General features: G+C 42.3%; 1 protein-coding gene and 1 long non-coding RNA gene across 4 annotated transcripts in view; one reads left to right on the plus strand and one right to left on the minus strand.

Annotated features, from left to right (window-relative positions):
- Window positions 1–15761, plus strand: part of LOC118164008 — a 455411-nt gene that overhangs the window by 212163 nt on the left and 227487 nt on the right. The window lies entirely within an intron of this gene.
- On the minus strand, window positions 12003–13681 carry LOC118164014. Of its 2 annotated transcripts, none has more exons than XR_004749300.1 (3): window positions 13459–13681; window positions 13071–13271; window positions 12003–12594 (listed from the first exon to the last, which is right to left on the minus strand). It is a non-coding gene; the product is annotated as an uncharacterized LOC118164014 (long non-coding RNA). The 2 variants fall into 2 exon arrangements; XR_004749299.1 differs by having other exon boundaries at window positions 13351–13468.

The following is a 15761-nucleotide window of genomic DNA, read 5'->3' on the forward strand; positions in this document are numbered from 1 at the left end:
CCATTGGCTTCAGCCAGCATTTTGCCCAAGACAAGATCGCTCATCTGCAGAATTTCAGCCCGTGCTGGTATTTTTGCAGCTGAGTTTTAAACCCCTGAAAACAAGGCTTTGTAATGGGAGTGCTGACACAACCTTAACGAGAGGCTTGTGAATGGCTGTGCTCTAATACTGTACATTGCCAGCGTTACTGTGTTGCTGTTATCCATTTCTCGTGTCTGTTACAGAAATTGGTATTGTATCTAAAACAATTGCTGTTATTAACAGGTTAAGCTGCTGGGATGTTAAAATAAAGGCTGCCCAGCTTTAGTGCATTTTGTTGTAATCATCTCCCAGATGCCTTGTCGGAAATCAATTCAAGTTCAAAACTGGCTAGAATTGGGAGGTCAAGGCTTCTGCAGACTAAATATTTTATCTTCTGCTCATGTCTGGAGCTTTTAAAGACGTGTATTGGGGGCTTTTTTCTCATATCCCATCTGGACAAAGATGATTGGCTTTGCCATTTTGCCCAGGTTAGGACAAGGTTAAAATCAATTATAATCAATTATTAAGAGTCTTCTGTGGCTGCAAAGCTTAAAAGGAGATTTTAAAAGTTGCTCAGTTCTGAAACAGGAATATCTTAGTTGCTGGTGTAGATGTCGTTATTCAGGAACGTAAGATGTAAATCTTCTCTGCATCAGCAACAAATGCACGGAATCCCTTCATCTTCTTGTCCTGTATGTTTTGGAGCAAACAGCAACACTTAAAAACGACGACAGAGGTGGAGGGAGGACAGTGCATTGTGGAGAAAAATCCAGCTGTCATTGCCACATAGCTAAATGAGAGGTGAGAGGGAGCTATTTATAATTTGGTGAAACCAGGGGATTTATCATTGTTTTGTTCTGTTTTCCAGAGATGTATTCAGCTTACTCTCGTCTCCAAAACTCAGATGCTAATGTACTCCTATGTTGTGGGGACTCCAAGCTTTCATCTTAAAATAGAATAGTTTTTATGTATTATAATTCTCTCTGCCTGGTGTGCAGATTTACAAGATTTTTGCTTCTCCCTGGGAATGAATCAGTCATTATATTTGAAATAATTGTTGATGTTAGGTACCATCTTTCCCGTTCAAATCACATTCGGTGTTATCCTCACAGCTTCTGAGTGAATGAGTGAACATGTCTCTGTCCCTCACCGCTATTGCTTTGGAGCTTTTGAACATATTTACACTTCCAATTTACTTTTAAGAAAATTCAGAACTGGGACATGAATTTTAGAGGAAGAGAGGGTCTCATAAATTCAGAGAGGAAGGATGATGCTCTGCTGAAAGTCAGACCTGCACACAGGAAGCATAGGCTTGCCTGTTTAATTCTTAATTACTTTTTCTTAAGCAGACTGCCAAAGTGATGCTAGTCAGCTTGGTAGCTTCAGTTCTTATTTTTAATATTGGGATAATTTTTCTCCCTTTCATTTCAAGGAACGAGCTGCATGGATGCGTGTATCACACAATAGAATATAATGCAGTGTTGTAGATAAGAAAGACTGATACTCAGTTATTCCGGCATGGGAGCCGTAGAAATAGATGTGTTATGTCATGACTGAATTTAGCCCTGCTTGTCATGTCCAAGTCCATAGAGAGACCGAACATCAGAGTTGAATGTGGAAATCGGGAGACTTTGGTTCTGAGCTGGTTACTAGACCAGCAGAATTGACTGGGATTTGTAAGGCAGACTGGGATCTTCAAAACATGAATCTTTAAAACATTCTTGAGCTTCAGACATTTGCTCTGTTACTTTGCTTTTCCTCAATATCTGCATTTCATGCCCAGACACAAGCGATGGTTTGTAGGTAGACTTCAGCAAAGGATGTTCTTGCATAGCTTATGTCCTGGGGTCTCAGGAGGGGTCTGTTTCTTACAGAATTGCCAGAATGCTGCCAGAAGCAAAGCTGGCCTGGTTCTCAGCTCTGTGCATTTTGAAAAATGCCGTATGCTTTGGTTGTCACTGGTGGATGCATTCCTGAGTTCGATATATTTTAAGAGGAATCAGAATCTGGCAGAAAGACCGGCCTCAACTGAGAAAGTAGTTTAGCCCTTTGTTGATATGAAATAAAATACTTTGGATTTTGGAAATGTTTTTGAGTTTCTTAATATGGGTAAAATACCAAATAGCTGTAGGATTATAAAAATACTCAGACATTCCAAAATTTTGTAAGTACTTTAATGGACTTGAGAATCATTGGAGTTGAGAATCATTTTCTTAAAATGGTCATTCTCATGGTGATACTATAGCTGCACTCATTTTCCCAAGGATTTTGTAGTGAATGTGAGATTTTAAAAACATGTAGGGACATAGTCCTGAAAAACAGATATCTAATGGAAACCAATATAAGCAGAATAAGATAACATTGCTTTATTTCTTTCTACTGCTTCTCCATGTGAAATCACTGAATATTCTACAGGTTTTAAAGAAAAGTTTCATTTTTCTGTGTGTATGGCATTCAGAATATTTTGTCAACCAAACATATCTTGTCACCCATTTTCAAACACTTCTAAGTTATCAAAATAGGGTAGCTGTTTCTGAAGTATCATAACATGTCACATATTCAAATATTTCTATACACACTTACGGCCACAAAAGAAATGTTTTCAAGGTGTGATGGAAGATACTAGTAGCCCTGAACAGAATAAAACAGGACCACTACGACAACACTATATTTTCTGTACATTTTCTGTATATTTTCTGTACTATATTTTGTGTACAAACTGCTGGAGCCAAGAGGTAGAGCTAAAGCACAGTTTCTGCAGCTGATGTGGGGAGCAGCTTCACTCTGACACCAGAAAGCTGAGCAAGGATGGCTTCAGCCTTGCAAGTGGCATGTGCAATGCAAAGACTTCCATAAAGGTACAAAAGGCTAAGTGGAGAGGGTAAGGGAAACCTTTTCCTTCCACCATGCTCTCTTTGTCCCCTTCAGCATAGCTGATAGGTTGATTATATATCCTGTCTCTTGAGGAAGGCGCTGCCGCGGTGTGATGGGAGATCATTGTTCGGTTCAGAGATGTGCCCGTAGTGAAAAGATGTTCATCGTGGGCCTTTGCTCCAAACGCTGTGCTCCTCGCTTTTCCATAAATGATGCAAAAAGCATGTTAATAAAGCATTCCTGAACAACAGGGATCCTGAACTCTTCAGTCTCTCGGGGCAGCCCATATTTATGTTTTCAAATGGGTATGTGAAAGTCTTGGAATTCAAGGTTTATCGTAATACATTTACATTGTGATTTATGAGACCGAAAAAAACATTATAATAGGAGTTTACCTACTAATGATATTTGCAAAAGCCAGTTATTAATAGGTTATAAAGTGAATCAGGCTCTTTTTTTTTTTTATCCCTGTAATTAATTTCAGATGCAGGATTATGTCCCTTCTCAATTTCATATTCATTTGATAAAACAAGAAGTATAAAATATAATTTGCAAGAAGTCTATGGCTGGCTGCGCCACAACTATGTGCTAAAATGCATCAAGAGGCCTTCCTTTTCAGGGAACACCACGAGAGCTGACACATTTCGGTGGCCTTCTGGACCGCTGGTGCTTGGGAAAGGAGAGATGCATAAAGAATAAATGTTCTTGGCCAGTGTTTGAAGTGCAATGTTTTTATTGGAGGCAGGAACCCCATTTCCTTTCTGTGGAGGGTTCAAGGGAACCTATCCTTTGGCTAACGAGGCGCATGGCACTGTATGCTGAATAGTTCAGAGAGAGATGAAAAGTTCCTATTTATCCTGCACAGTGAAAATACAAGTCTGGAGAGCGCATGTGTTTCTAATTTCAATGCACTTTTCTTTCAGTTATTTAGATGGATAGAGGCATCAAGCCAGAGTTCCCCCAACACCAACAAAGGTCTTACACTGTCCAAACAGACTGCATTCCTGAGCCCACTGCTCATGCCACCTAAAAGGTTTCAAGATTCAGCCCAGTCTGCTTAAACAAAATGTTATTCATTTCAACCTTGCGCATAGGCACCGATGTTTATATTGTTGAATTTAAGTTTTCAAGTGAGCAGAAAATGTTGGTAGAAGGCTTAGGCCCTGCACTTAGGAAAGGAAGGATGTTTACTGAGCCAGGGAGAGAGGCAAAGCACCCGGTTCCTTATCGCAGCATTCAGAAACGCCACGGTGAGGAAGCACGAGCATTTTCTCTTCCCGTTTCCCTTTTCTTTTTTCCTTCTGCACTTCTTTGACCACTGCTGTCTTGTGTTGTTACGTGCCGGGCGGTGCTGCGCCGCGCCGCGCCGTGCGTGCTCACTGACCAGCCCCAGCCAGGCGCCTCTCCCTGCGCCCCAGCCCGACTTGCCCGCGCACCGCAGCGCTATGGGAAGTTCACGGGCTCCCCGAGCAAACGGGGAGCCCATTTCAGGAAACCTGGAGCGGCAGCTCTGTGCCAGGCTTTCCCATGAAACTAGGTATCTTCTAGCAACCGATGAAACTCTGGCGTTTCTGTGGTTCATACAGGCTTTGCAAAATGCGCTGAAGGAACTGCAGCAAAGCCTTTGTAATCACCGATACCGTTCCTTGGCCTTTCCTTCTGCCCCCCTGAGCTTTACCTCTGGTTTGTCTTACAGCCCTGGGTGAGCTGGGACTGAGCATCTGTGGGGAGAGGAGCGCTTGCAGGTGGGAGTTTCCCCTCTGCTTGATGTTTGGAGGGGAACTAAAGGGTTTTAGCAAATGAGTTTTTCTCTGGGAAACAACAAAAGTAGAAAATGGAAGATGTCATAGTGTAACTGCTTGGCTGTAAACCTTAAGAGAAACTTTGTAGATCTCCTCATGGCAGAATGTAGTGTTTTTCTTAATTTTCTTTATAAAAATCTATTAGAAGCCTAAATCTGAAATCTGCTTTCTTTCCTCTACGGCCCCTCACATATGTGCGTACCGGTTTGTTATTACAGGGTTACTCATGCATGCTGGCCTGTTGGCACTGAATATTTAGTACAGAGAAAAAGGAGCTAAATCCTTTTTTTTTTTTTCTTTGGGAAAACAACTCAGACTTTCTAGAGACTTGCAGATTTTGTAAATGCATATTAGATTTCGAGGATACGCTATCATTCCAGTCGCTTAGATTTTGAGTCTGTGAACTTTACCGCAAGAATACTTCATGAACAATTTCATCTATTTTCTGTAAAAGTGTTTTTAATGAATGTTGGGAGTTAGTAAGACTCAAGCTCTCGCAGTACAGCTCTTTAAATAGCTAATATTGGAGTAATAATTTGCACTTACATCGTATGTCACATCAGCAAATTTTAAAGTGTGACATTAAGGTGTCTCAGAACATGTAAGGTACATAGGGAAAGAAGGTACAGAGTACTGCATCAGGTGGCGAAATCAACGGGGGCTGATACCTGTTGGTATCGTCGGGGTTGTAATGGAAGGCAGCGTGCAGAGCTTATTTCTTCTTTTCTCTGTCTCTTGGAGACAGAGCCTGGAAGAAGTTCTTCCAAGTTCCGCTTTAGCACACCTGCAGACTGCTTACTGCGCAGCTTTGGGCAAGAGAGCTCCGTGAGAGCTGAAGCAGCTCACGTCCCATGGAGACGCCCGTCAGTCCTTGTCAGAGCCACAAGACTGGCTCCTGAGCCTGAACTGTGAGCGTGATTTGCTCTTCCACAGCTGGTCTGCAATCTGTAGTGAGCATGGAAAGGACAAAGTTTCCACAACTTTGCTTTGGACTGTAGGACAATTCTGTTGTGCTTGCTCATTACAGATTTGCACAGGGGCCAGAAACTGGATTTGCCCAGCCCCAGGTCCCAGAGAAGCTCCACACCAAGGACGTTTGGGTGATGCAGGCTCTCCTGCACCCAAAGGATGCTCCAGCAAGCATCACTGCATCAGGAGGATGAGCCTTTGCCTGGATTCTTTTTCTTTTGCAGTAGTTTGGAAAAGGGTGCAGGGATTTCCTTTGCAGATGGTGACTTTCAGGAAACAAAGAATGTGAGAAAAGGTGATAATGATTCCATGCAGACTGCTCACAACCTGCTCCAAGCCTGGACAGCAAACGCGGACTGCATCCCCATCACACTCCCAGCATTTTCTGTCTGTGGTTCTCATATTGCTTGCTTCCTCCTGAAGTACTTTTGTGTCACAGAAGCTGTTAAATGTGGAGCAAGACGAAGGATTTTGTTTTAAAGGTATTTTGGTATCTGCAAATGCAGATAGTTGCATGTTAGGCATTTAGAAATGAACAGGCACCTAATTACTGTAGATTTCAGAGTAAGTTAGGTATTTTTGAGAATCACAATAGGCCCCAGGAGGGGACTTTCTCCTGAGTCCCTGTGTGTGGTGCTTCCTGTTGTTTAGGTATCTCTCACGACATAAAGCCAATCAGGAGAGAAAAATAGCATAGGGGCTGAGAGCGACTTTCGGTATCTGAATCTGGCTGATTCAGATCTTGCCCGTAAATCGGCTCCCAAGTGACGTTTCAAAGTTCAATCACACTTTGATCTTTAACTCTCATCTTCTTTGTGATGTAGCTATTTCAATTTCATTAATTAGACCAATAGCAATTTCTCCGCCTGCAGTAAAATAAATAAGCAAAAATAAGCCATCAAACCTTCTGCTGGATTCACACCTGGCTGTTTAAAATGCTCACAGAATCACCCAGGGTGCAGAGTAATTGTATTTTATTAAACTGACATCAACAGTCTTTCAACAAGTTTCTCTGTGTCCATTTATAAATATTTTATATGTGCAGTAAAAGTCCTTTCTCTTGTCGCAAAGCTTTCTCCCAGCTCTGTTAAGTCTATGTGAACACCTCCTTCCTCATATTTGTTACGTACTGTATCAACAACCTTTTATGAAATTTGTTCTTTACTTGGTACCCTAAGACAAGACTATCTTCTGGTTTCTGGGGTGAGTTCGCAAGAGAAGTTTTATTGGTTTTAGTAGTTCCTTAGTTTAAACATTTGAAGGACTGGAAGTTCTAAGCAATAATAATAATAATAATAATAATAACAATAACAATAATAAGGTTTCTTTTGAATTTACAGTCATATTCTCGTTGAAATTATAATTTCTATTTTCAAATACATCAGTGTGGATGTCTGAAATGTAACATCTTGTTTAATCATGAGATCAGAAGCTGCATTTATATTTTGTTTTTATATATCCTTACTACAAAACCTCGCATTAATGCTTGAACACAAAGTGCCAGTCACAAGGTAAGAAGAAATGGGGATTTGGAATAATATTCTGTTGAACAGCTGGAAGAAAATGAGCAGCAACAAATGAGACTGGTAACTAGCCTGGGCAGCAAAAGTCAGAGCGGTGCTGCCCACACAGCTCAGGTGCACAAGGAAAGGGTGCCAAAACCAAAGTAAAGATTAAACAGAGGACTGGCAGCTATGTGTGGTCAACAGAGATGTCCAACAGAGAATCTGTGAAAACATAACTAGGATTTCTTTAAAATCATAACTGTTCATCTGTACGTGCAATGGATTATGTCAGAGTGATGAAGAATTTGAAGAGTGCGGAGTTCTTGTCCAAACTCTCTTGTTTGGGACCAAACGTGCTGTCTTTTGTTGAGATGCATGGTCCAGGTAAAGCACCTGGCCATTGCTGCAATGCCTGCTGGGCTGTTTTCTTTTTCATATCCTGGAGATTAATAAGGCTGGTGCTAAAAGGCCTCGACCTGAGAGTGATGCTAGCCATGAGTGTCTGGTGGCACATCTAGGACAACTGGGCTGAGTACAGAACTGTGCGCACCTATTCTGTCGTGTCCTCTGCCATAATTTTCATCACCAGAGGCTGAGTACTTTCTGAAGTCTGGCAGACATATTGCGGCTTCCTTCCACCAGCTGCAGTGCCTGCTGTATAAGAAACAGATCTTTCACTCTGACCAAAATACTCTCCGACAATACCTTCAGTCAGTTTCTCCTGAGGACCCAGAAGTCAGGCTCTGTAACTGGAGTCTCTGTCCACCAAAGATAAGTATTTTTTTCACCTTTTTTCCTTCACAGTCCTCATCTTCATGTGCAGGTGATTAAGTCCTGCTGCAACTGAGCTCAATTTGATTCAACAACAGCATGACAATGATGATGAGGTCAGATTGTACTACAACATTATGTTTTTCCTATGCATTATATTTCCTATGTAATAATAGGCCTACTAGGAACAAAATTGAAAAATATAACTGTAAATAATATATGCTTGCAACTCTTCTTTAAATGCAGTCATAGGATATCTGGAAGGATCATCTAAGGACACTATCTGTTGTGTTTTTTTGTTGTTGTTGTTGTTGTTGTTGTTTTGTTTGTTTGGTTTGGTTTGTTTCATTTTGCTTTCCAGAAAGTCTGGTTCTGATATGGCTACTGAATATGGATTTTTTCTATTTATGTGTGGGTAGGTGTTCTTTTCATTAAGACACATCAGAATTTGACTTCCTAAGTCCCTGTAAATATCTCTTTTTATTTCTCTTATGGTTTTCTTTGTTTACAGGCACGTCCTTAGAGACATTTCTCCTCCTCAGGAGGAGCTACAAATGCCCTCTCAGTTATCTAACAGGACTAGGCCTGTTTGGCTGGAGACAGCAGGCTGGCTTCCTTCGAATTCTTAGGGACGAGGAAGGAAGCCAGTAGGAGCAGCCACATGCTTCAGTGTCAGTCTTTGTTCTGACCTATGGCAACTTCCTTAAAATCTGGGGCATTTTTAGCTGCTGATGACCTTCCGTGCAGCTTTCATTGCCGCCTTGTAGGGGCGGTTTGGCACATCTTCAGCCAGGAGGTACGTTGCTTCAATGTCACCTTTAACTGCCTGACTGCGCTCTCCCAGACTGCACTGATCATATTTACATTGATTAATATGTTGTGCTGAATAACGAACGATCAAAAACCTTTGTATAACCAGATTTCCTCTGCAAATGACAGCGCCTCACTTAGACTCACAGACCTCGTGCTGCTGCCGCTCACGCAGCCAGCCCTCCCGTTACACTCGGCAGTCGTCCCGAGTAAACTCACTGGATCTGAATTCGGTCCCTCATGCAACACAGGCCAGGCTTTGGCTTTAAGTCACTGTTTGTCTTGGAGGGAAGTTTAAAATGGGGACAGAGTGCCTGAAGGAAGAGGACTAAGGTCATCACATCACTGCAGGGGAGGCCCACGTTGGAGTGTCTGCTGGCGTCTCCACAGACAATAGTGTAACTAGCATTGTCCTCTGCTGAACGTGAGGAAGGTGATGCTGTCCCTGTCCTCTGTATCAGGGCTATCAACACCAAATGGGCATCCTAGCAGGAAGTATGGATCTTCTTTACCCTGCTCTTTAAACAGTATGTTTAGTCAGAAGTTACCTATGGAAAACTAGGGCATTTTTCATATTCTAATTCTCGCTCTGCATGCAATGAAAGGGAATTGCATCCGATTTGCTAACCTCTATTCCCAGATGCATATTTCGATCGCTAATGCTACCTGTAAATTGTAGCTAGCCCCCTGCAAGTAAGCATCAGGCATTTTGGCTAAAGCAGAAATTACATATGAACTTGTCTCTGGGTAGACAGAATGGCATGAGAACCTATTTGGATGCAACTTGCATCCAGCAGCTCTGCCGCTTGAGTATGACCCTTTACCAGGTCCCGTTCACTTTAGTGTCTACAGAAAGGCCTAAAAACCCCTGTAACCAATAGTCTATCTTTCTGCAAAACCTCCTTGAGTCAAGATGGGGTTTCTATTTCCTATTTTGGGCTAGCTGGGCATTGCCACAGGGCAGTGGCAGGGGATGTATGGCCCCATGGACTAGTGTGTCCCCAGGCTGGTCCCCAGTCGGGGAGCAGGGGACATGCTGCAGACCTCAGCACAGCCATCTCACCAACAGCCCACTTGTCTGGGGTCGGAACATTTACCTGGGGTCCTGCTGCCGTCCTGCTACCTGGTGGTGAGAAAGCCAAGTCCTTTCTCATCTCACTTTCCCCATATTTTAAAGAGCTTCAGAAGTGTTCTGGGATCTGCCAGAACAAGGTATTGTTATTAAAGGTTTACAGGTGAAACTATCTGTCTTGATTTTCCCCTGTATCCACTAGGGTGGACAAATCAAATCTTTTGTCTCATTTAGTGGGGGAAAAAAGTCTAATTTACTAAATTTCACAACAGTCGGCCAAGGAAATTATCCTCCTGTTTCTGCTGTGTCTGGGATTCTGCTCTGGTCTGTCTCAGTACGGCACAGGCAACTGGTAAAGATTTCAGCTCTGGACTGCTGCATTGCTTTCCCTCCTGATAAAAACAAATTACTTGCAAAAACTTGTGCACTGTTGGGATTTTCATATGTTTATATTTTCTGTGTGAAGCATGTAGCAGCAATTTAGCCACATAAATTTGAAGAAAACAGAATGTCCTTCAAAAAAAAAAAAAACACACAACAACACACACACACACACACACATATATATGTATGTATCCCCCAAACCCCAAATGGATTATTGTGCAGAGGTTTTGATGCTATGGAGCAGCTGCACATCGTTGGTTTGGGTCTGCTGTGAACAGTGATCAAGGTCATTAGGAATCATGGTGGGGCATGAAATTCATCCCTTATTACCAGCTGATCATAGTGGCGGTACTTCCAGCATCAAGTTGCAAACTTTTCCTCACAAATGTGACTACATTTTTGAGTGTTTTATGTGTGGCATGAGAAAGAATTTGGGCAGAGTAAAGCACGCCCCATTTCCAATAAATAATTACAAAGGGTCTGCCAAAACAGCAGTCCCCTGATAGGTTATAATACTGCGCGGTGTAATGCGCTCCCCGTGCGTTTCATCATGGACATGAAATCTGGACCAATTATCATTTTCTCATACTGTAGCTTTTAAAGTATTTTTATTTTCTTTGTTACTGTCTAGTTCATTAAACAGGGCTTGCAAGCTCCCAGTAACAGGATTACTATTGACAATTTCATTAGAACTATAATTCCACCGCTTGTGCGCCTTCCAGAGAGAACCATCGCAGTCCACAGCCACAGCCCGTCCACCTCTGCTATAACTGTGTTTGCAGCTGCCTACGGCTCTTCCCCCTTGAATTTGGAAGGGCCAAAACCGCCAGTTTTCATAGAATGGGTTTTATCTGTGTATTACACCAGCCCAGTTACTTCCTGGCGAATTATGGAACTGCCCGCTGCGGTCTGAGCCTATGCATGTTGGGAAAGATCCTTAATGAACAGGTGCAGTAAGTTTGTAATTGCAATTTATATATAGCCATGCAATGCCCGGCCTGGCAGGTAAATACCAGCAAACAGCACAGCTTGAATGGGAGCTGTAAACGTGCAAGTAGCAGGTTTGTTAGAGGTCAGCAGCTGGTTTGATTGCAGGCTCCATGGAACAGAAAATGTCTCAGCTCTTCTCTCTCAGCTCTTTCTGGCCAGACACGTACTACACTAGCAGCACGTAGTGCTGTGGGTTTCTCAGTCCCTGTGTCTTTGTTTTCAGGTTAACTCAGGATATTCGAAATAACAAACCCACATGTAACTCAGATGAGTTGTTTAATTTTTCAATTATTACTTATCTTGCTGTTGGGTTTACAGGATCCGTTTGACCAGAGGCCTTTCCTCTAGTACAGGAATAGCAGTGGAAAACCAGAAAAGACAAAATCCTCCTCCTCTGCTCCCGGAGCCTTCCTTCTGCGTCGACTTGTGCATTCTCTGAGATGGATACTCTTTCAGGCTGGAAGTGGAAATAGCAACCAGAGCGATATACTTTTCTTTAAGTTGGGGGAACAGGTGTGAAATCGTGGCCCCAGTGATGGGGAAATACAATCTGGAATCAAACTGGATAAAGATAATGGTCCTTCTGACCCCCAGGTGTGTTTATATGATGTCATGGGATAACATCCCCGGACATCTCAGCGTGCTCTTTGTACTTGCTGGCAGGACAAAATTGGAAAGGAGGATCTTTAAGGAAGAAAGCTGACAGCTAAGGAAATATTTCTATTTAACACAGTGTAAAAGGGATCGGAATTAACTGTGTTCTGTAAACTGTCTAACCCATTGTGCTTCGTTCTTTTGAGTGGGCTTGTGGAGGAGTTAAATGGGATGTCAGTACTCAAGGGAGAGAGCTGGGAGAGACACTTCTTTCTAATTGTATAAACCGCTTTTAATTGAATGTAAGTTTTATATCTCCAGTTATCCCATAAAGATTGTATTTTGTTCTGCACTGACACTCCAGAAAGATCTTTTTGGATGCACTTTCAAGACACTGTGTATTTGACCCATTAAGAACAAAAACAAAACAAAACAAAAAAAGAAGCAAACAGATGGGTGCCTAACACTGAAAACGAGCTGCCCAGGTGCTGCTGCAGGGTGCTGGCAGCAGTCAGCAGCACCTGGGCAGGCTCCGGGCACGGCTGCAGGTCCCCATCGGTGGCCTCGCCGAGCTGCTGCTCATTTGTTCACTGTGTGCCCCAATGTAGTCGATGCCTTTGCACATGTAATTAATTATGATTTATTTGAAATCCCTCTGTAAAGCCTTGTTCCTCATTTTCCTACAAATCAAATTCCGGAAGGCTAGATTGGATTTTCAGGTTTCCCTCAGTTGGTTTGAGGTCTGCCTGGCGTGCCTACCCACGGGCAGGGAGACGCTGCCGTCCAGCCAGAGCTGAACAACCTGCATGGAGAGTACAAAGGCTTTCTTATGCTGGTAAGTTTATACCTGACATGTAAACTTCCCCAATTTGTTTGCTTGTTATGGGGTATGGTGCGTGGTAATGGAAGATGTATGTCCTTTCCTTATGTCTCTTTCATGTTGTAAATTATGTGCACATCAGTTAGATATTGAGTTAAAGTGTGTATTTTTAACGAAGAAAACAAACACAAGAAAAAGCACGCTTTTGTATTGGTAAGACATTAAAAGGGAGAAAGTAGCTAGGGAGAAAAGTAGTTCTGTGATTCCCCAGCCAACTGCAGGTTGTTTGTGTGCAACCTTTCGAGCCGCTGTGCGTGCGTTTGCCGCTGCTGGGAAGCGCTGGAGTGCCCCGAACACGAACTCTGAGGCATGCTGATGTGTTGAGTGCCTCAGCTCTGTAAAGTTAAGCGTATATTCAATTGCTGCACAAGGAAGTGTGTATATTTTTCAGCTCTTACCCTTGTCCAGCAAACATTGCAATTGCACGTCCGGATGGAGTCTCAGAAAAACTAACCCCTAGCTCAGCGCGGCGCTCGTCACTCTGCGCAAATTGCCAAATGATGCTTTTCAGACAAGGCGATGGCAGGTGTGATCGAGGTCCTATAAGACTGAGGAGGGAAGTCTGGTGTTCCTGCTTTAAAGATTATAGCTGATTGAATCTGTGAAAGAGAGAAAATTGCCTTGGTGTGAATGGGGAGGAGGAGAAGAGAGGGGACGGACTGATTCTGAGCTCCTAACTGTGAGAGTCTCCACGCTGCAAAGTGCAGGCAAATGGGTGCTTTCTTCCTCACTCTCCCCAGGCGAATCGTGGAGGATGTAGCGCAGATAGACATGAAAACCGCAGACCTTCTTAGCAAGGTATGTTGGAAGTGGAAAATCTCTTGGCAAAAATAATTGTGTGTTTTAATTTAGGAGGTAGCTTGGGCGGGGTACTTCAATAGTCTTAAAATAGAGAAGGTTATGAGCTGATCACTCTTCTCCATGTCCACCCTGTGTTGAACAAGAACAAATTGACTTAATTATTGTTTTAAAATCTCTTTTTTTTTTTTTCAATTCTGATATAAACTTTGTAGCCATGGGGATAGGCTGAGAGTGATTGCAAAACCTTGCAGTTAGTGGTGTTAAATAACAGGTTTGAAAAACACCTGTGAGAATGCCCCACAGATGCACCTGATCCTGTCTGAGAGCCCAGGAACGAACTCTCTGACCCTTGTGATCCTTCCCAGCTTTGCTTCTGTGGCTTTTTGCAAATGGCTGCCCTTATAGCTGAGGACAAGAGCAGTTCGAAGGGGGGCTGTTTTCAGCAGGAATTGTTTTATCTGCTCACATCACTTTTCAAAGGCTGGATTTATTGGAGGAACATACAAACCTAGCAGGAGCCCTGAGGAGAACAGCATTACGTTTGTTTAGGTTAAACATTGCTAGGCTTTCTGGGCTGGCTGAATGCAAGGGTGGAGTTGTTCCTGGCAGAAAAAGAGACTTGCTAATATTGCTTAGTAGATAGCACTTGTGATTTTGTGATTGACTGCAGGCGATAAGTAGACAGAAAAAAAACATTAAAAATGGTAGTTTTGTTCTTTGATGCTCCTATAAATTGCTGGGACTTCTCCACTTTTTCCTCCTGTTTGAGACAAAGGCCAGTTGCTCTTCTCCATGTAATCAAAGTCCGGAATCTTCTGCTTGCAGGTTGGTGAGTCTCTTGAACCAAGCTCTTCCTTTAACTTGCCTGATGCTGTCCCTTGCCTTTTAACCAAGTGCAACATGACAAAAGTGTGTTGAGCTACCAGAAAGTAAAAAAGACTGCTAGGAATTGGGAAAGCTGGGGGTGTGTGTGTTCAAAAGTAACTTCTAAATAGCCTTAATGCTAGGTTGATTTTTTCCTGGAGAAAGAATTTACAGCTCATCCCTATCTGGGCTCAGAAAGGGTGAAGTAGTAGAAATACGTATTTGCTTACTGTATGTGCGTGAGGTGCTCTCTGAAGCACAAACATTGTGATGTGGCTAATACAGGAAACTTACAGAAAAATACACACACCAAATAAAAAGTAAATAAATAAAATCCTTGTGCCTGTAACACTAGTTCTGGAAGCTTTGTTCCCCTCTCTAAAACGCTGGCACAGAATGTGGCTTAAGCAATGGGATAGTGAATTCAAATGAGATAAGTGGGGTCTGGTTTGCTCCTAAAATCAGTTTGTGGAGGGTTTGGTTTGTTATGTTTCTATGAGTAAAAATAGAGATTAGGCTTCAGGCAAAACAAAATGAAAACTTCTGCATTGTGTCTTGATCGCTGTTATTCATAAATCAATTCAGATGGTAGTTAATAAAGGTTAAATCTTGGGGGTGAGGAGGTTGTTTGGTTATTCCTGCAAGCTTGTATGTGTATGGAAGTATTGGAAGTGTTGTGGGGGGTGGGGGATTAAGGAATTTGTGCCCGCAGGAACTTCTGTATTTCAATACTTCTTTGCTTTGAAATTGAGACATAACAATCCTTTCCACTTAAAAAATACAAAGCATTCTATGGAAAAGTCTTTCTTCTCTGTTTTTTATTTTTTCCTTCAGTACTTCTCTTATAGAGAAGAAATGAAAAATACTCCTTCCATGGCCAGAGCCTGGGGAAGGACAAAATAGAATCAGCTTGCAGCAGAAGATTCACGCTGCGTGCATGCGAAATCTGCAGTGCTAGGGGTATGGAAGCACTCAGGTTCCTTGCCTGTGGAATGTGTTTCCATCACTGGAGATGTGTGTAGAGTTTTTCCCTTTTTTAAAGTGCCAATGATGTATCAAGAATACTGTAATAGCTCTACTTAATTGTGCCTTGAGATAAGAAAAGCAGACTTAAAGCCTTCATCTTTTCTGTTTTTATTTGGTTTTGATTCTATGACCGAAAACTTGTTCTAGATTCAGTATATTGACTTTTTAATTGAGGATGGGGGAAATGCAAATCTTTTGATTTATAAACATGAAACAGTATTTCTACTCAAGCTGCTGAACTTTATTTATATTTTCTTAATGGTAATTTTGTGTGAGGCTTTTCTTTCTCTGCAAAAAAAAAATGATAAGGTAGATATCTTATAACAAAACATCCTTTACACAGGGAAAAGTTTAATCTGAAGTCCGATGACCATTACTTTTAGAAAAAAAGCACAGTC

Source organism: Oxyura jamaicensis, chromosome 3 (assembly GCF_011077185.1).
Source record: "Oxyura jamaicensis isolate SHBP4307 breed ruddy duck chromosome 3, BPBGC_Ojam_1.0, whole genome shotgun sequence".
NCBI lineage: Eukaryota > Metazoa > Chordata > Aves > Anseriformes > Anatidae > Oxyura > Oxyura jamaicensis.